General features: G+C 42.2%; 1 pseudogene; it reads right to left on the bottom strand.

Moving 5' to 3' along the window:
• Positions 1-383: 383 nt before the first annotated feature.
• On the bottom strand, positions 384-4501 carry LOC109893802 (tripartite motif-containing protein 35-like; annotated as a pseudogene).
• Between the last annotated feature and the right edge of the window lie 264 nt (positions 4502-4765).

Here is a 4765-nt window from a genome sequence, read left to right as displayed (position 1 = left end):
GATGATAGTAAATTAATGAAATTGCCAGATTTGTACCATAATCACATATATTTGTTACTGGTTTAACCATTTAGAGAGTTTTTTTTCTTCTTATGCGCAATTTAACCAGGAGCTTAAGAAAGAGTTCCCATAAAGACTGTGTAGAAGCCCATTCATTCGCCCTCCCTACTCTAGTTGTGCTGTTCCACTGTTATGGAGGTTTTCACTGGTAAGACTCTTAGTGAATGTGAGAAAGTAGACCAATTCAAGTAAAATAATGGAAAGACTCTTTCAGTGAAAGTGTGTGTTGATGTGTGTAGGTGTGTGTTGTTATCAGGGTCAGAGAATGACAGCTTTCCTCTGTCCCTGTTCAGTTGTACTCTGACCCTCTGAGGAGCTCTCTGTTTCTGTGTATAGGGTGGGGGACAAATATGGCTTGTATCCAGCATTACACCACTGTATTCCACACATTCTAACCCAGTCACCATGTCCTTCCCTGGAGACTCTGGGGCCACACCTACAGCAAAGAATTTAATATCTCCAACCTCATGTCCCAGCTGTGTGTCCCTGAGTTAAAGCCCTCTGAGCCCAGGACAAGGTCAGATTTATCAAACCTCTCTGGGTTGTCAGGTAACTTCTGTGTCACTCCAATGCATCTCATACTGGTCAGATCATCAGAGAGGAGGAGACCTGGGTGACCAGTGTTGGGTTCCAGAATCACAGGACCTAAAGAGATAGAACGGAAACATAGGACTAGAACGGAAACATAGGACTAAAACTAAAAGGACTTCATATGATGTTTATTTTTTAATACAGTGCCTTGCGAAAGTATTCGGCCACCTTGAACTTTGCGACCTTTTGCCACATTTCAGGCTTCAAACATAAAGATATAAAACTGTATTTTTTTGTGAAGAATCAACAACAAGTGGGACACAATCATGAAGTGGAACGACATTTATTGGATATTTCAAACTTTTTTAACAAATCAAAAACTGAAAAATTGGGCGTGCAAAATTATTCAGCCTCCTTAAGTTAATACTTTGTAGCGCCACCTTTTGCTGCGATCACAGCTGTAAGTCGCTTGGGGTATGTCTCTATCAGTTTTGCACATCGAGAGACTGACATTTTTTCCCATTCCTCCTTGCAAAACAGCTCGAGCTCAGTGAGGTTGGATGGAGAGCATTTGTGAACAGCAGTTTTCAGTTCTTTCCACAGATTCTCGATTGGATTCAGGTCTGGACTTTGACTAGGCCATTATAACACCTGGATATGTTTATTTTTGAACCATTCCATTGTAGATTTTGCTTTATGTTTAGGATCATTGTCTTGTTGGAAGACAAATCTCCGTCCCAGTCTCAGGTCTTTTGCAGACTCCATCAGGTCTTCTTCCAGAATGGTCCTGTATTTGGCTCCATCCATCTTCCCATCAATTTTAACCATCTTCCCTGTCCCTGCTGAAGAAAAGCAGGCCCAAACCATGATGCTGCCACCACCATGTTTGACAGTGGGGATGGTGTGTTCAGGGTGATGAGCTGTGTTGCTTTTACGCCAAACATAACGTTTTGCATTGTTGCCAAAAAGTTCAATTTTGGTTTCATCTGACCAGAGCACCTTCTTCCACATGTTTGGTGTGTCTCCCAGGTGGCTTGTGGCAAACTTTAAACGACACTTTTTATGGATATCTTTAAGAAATGGCTTTCTTCTTGCCACTCTTCCATAAAGGCCAGATTTGTGCAATATACGACTGATTGTTGTCCTATGGACAGAGTCTCCCACCTCAGCTGTAGATCTCTGCAGTTCATCCAGAGTGATCATGGGCCTCTTGGCTGCATCTCTGATCAGTCTTCTCCTTTTATGAGCTGAAAGTTTAGAGGGATGGCCAGGTCTTGGTAGATTTGCAGTGGTCTGATACTCCTTCCATTTCAATATTATCGCTTGCACAGTGCTCCTTGGGATGTTTAAAGCTTGGGAAATATTTTTGTATCCAAATCCGGCTTCAAACTTCTTCACAACAGTATCTCGGACCTGCCTGGTGTTTTCCTTGTTCTTCATGATGCTCTCTGCGCTTTTAACGGACCTCTGAGACTATCACAGTGCAGGTGCATTTATACGGAGACTTGATTACACACAGGTGGATTGTATTTATCATCATTAGTCATTTAGGTCAACATTGGATCATTCAGAGATCCTCACTGAACTTCTGGAGAGAGTTTGCTGCACTTAAAGCAAAGGGGCTGAATAATTTTGCACGCCCAATTTTTCAGTTTTTGATTTGTTCAAAAAGTTTGAAATATCCAATAACTGTCGTTCCACTTCATGATTGTGTCCCACTTGTTGTTGATTCTTCACAAAAAAATACAGTTTTATATCTTTATGTTTGAAGCCTGAAATGTGGCAAAAGGTCGCAAAGTTCAAGGGGGCCGAATACTTTCGCAAGGCACTGTAACTACTTTTATGCTATGATTAACATTATACATTGCATATTTTCCAATAAAGTTATAAATGTGCATATCCATGACTGTCTAGTTCTGTTTGTTTCTTTGGTACAAATATATAATCATTTAATCAAATATATAATTTATTTGTATAATCATAACACAAAACTCACTGTACTGAACAATGTCCTGCATCTTCTCCTCTGAACTTCAGGTTGCCCAGTTGTTTGGCCACATCTATCAGTGCTCCTGAGACCAGCTGTGGATCTGGCAGTGTGCACTGGGCTCTGGAAGAACATTGAAGTGCTGTTGTGAGGTTGGGTTCAGATTCAGAACCACGGAGAAGAGAGACACAGGAGAGAGATTTACTTACCTTTTCACCGTGGCTGTGTAGTTCTGCAGAAGGATAGAGGGTTATCAATGTTATCAATCAATTTATCATACAATCATGTCTACAAAGGACAAATATGTTGGTTCTTACTTGTAGAAATGAGATGTCTTCAGCTCCCAGCTCCTCTTGTATGGCTCGGATTGTGTCTGAAAGGCATGATATATCTTTTACTCATCTCCTCAATCTTCTTCTTCATCCGATGACTCTTCTGCTCCTCTTCCTCCCTCATAGCAGCTATCCTGGCTGCCTCTTCCTCTCGTAGAAACTGGTGAAGCTTCTCAAACTCCTTAACTTGCTTTTCTGTAGTCTGGGCCTGGCTCTGGATACAGTGAGAGGAATGTGTGTAACTGCCTATCCACACACTTGGTGAATTAAATATATAGAAAATATTGCATGCTAGCAGCATTCAGTAGTCTTACTGGGTGTGTTCTGCTGTTCTATCACATGTTACTTTAACTATGTTAAAGATCTTTAGCTTCTCTTGTAAGGGTTGCAGTGTAGTCTTGAGTTCCTCCTGCAACAAAATAACACAGTAGTTAGCTCAACCACCTGCGGGGCACCCACTGTTCCTGTGGAGGTTAATGTCAGGTGTGCATATTAACACATATTTCTGCATGACACTGATTAATTAATTGTTATCAATAGGCTACCTAGGAAATCAATAGCCTTCCAAGACAGGTGTTGTGCACCCCCGGTCTGTATCTGGATAGTGGGAGTACCAGGGCTACGTTTTACAACTTCGGATCAGGTGATCTATTTCGTAGATTCAAGTGGAATTTGTTTACTATTCTGACACTGATTTAGCTCGTTTATATTTCCACTTAAATCCACACAATAGGAAACTTACACAGCATGCTGAACCACCACTGACTATAGGTACTAGATCATGTGGGTTTAAATTCTAACACACCCAGTTTGTAGATCAGTTTCTATTGGTCCTTTTATAAACTGGGTGGTTGGGGCCCTGAATGCTGATTGGCTAACATCCGTGGTATTTCAGACCGTATACCACGGGCATGACAAAAAATGTATTTTTACTGCTCTAATTATGTTGGTAACCAGTTTATAATAGCAATAAGGCACGTCGGTGGTTTGTGGTATATGGCCAATATACCACGGCTAAGGGCTGTATCCAGGCACTCTGTGTTGTGTCGTGCATAAGAATCGAATCAAAGTTTATTTGTCACATGCGCCAAATACAACAGGTGTAGTAGACCTTACAGTGAAATGGTGCGACATAAAAAGGTATGTGTGTGTGTAGGTAAGTAAAGAAATAAAACAACAGTAAAAAGACATTTGAAAAAAGAGTAGCAAGGCTCTATACAGACACCTGTTAGTCAGGCTTATTGAGGTAGTATGTACATGTAGGTATCGTTAAAGTGACTATGCATATATGATGAACAGATAGTAGCAGAAGCGTAAAAAGAGGGGTTGGCGGGTGGTGGGACACAATGCAGATAGCCCGGTTTGCCAATGTGCGGGAGCACTGGTTGGTCAGGACAATTTAGGTAGTATGTACATGAATGTATAGTTAAAGTGACTGTCCATATATGATAAACAGAGAGTAGCAGCAGTGGAAAAGAGGGGTTGGGGGGGGGGGGGGGGGCACACAATGCAAATAGTCCAGCTAACCATTTGATTACCTGTTCAGGAGTCTTATGGCTTGGGGGTAAAAACTGTTGAGAAGCCTTTTTGTCCTCGACTTGGTACTCCGGCACCGCTTGCCATGCGGTAGTAGTGAGAACAGTCTATGACCATTTTTAGGGCCTTCCTCTGACACCGCCTGGTGTAGGGGTCCTGGATGGCAGGCAGCTTTGCCCCTGTGATGTACTGGGCCGTACACACTACCCTCTATAGTGCCTTGCGGTCGGAGGCCGAGCAATTGCCGTACCAGGCAGTGATACAACCGGTCAGGATGCTCTCGATGTTATGGCTGTAGAACCTTTTGAGGATGAGGACC

The sequence above is a fragment of the Oncorhynchus kisutch genome, linkage group LG7 (genome assembly GCF_002021735.2).
Source record: "Oncorhynchus kisutch isolate 150728-3 linkage group LG7, Okis_V2, whole genome shotgun sequence".
NCBI lineage: Eukaryota > Metazoa > Chordata > Actinopteri > Salmoniformes > Salmonidae > Oncorhynchus > Oncorhynchus kisutch.
The sequence above is the reverse complement of the archived record's forward strand: the minus strand, read 5'-3'. Positions and strand labels throughout refer to the sequence as shown.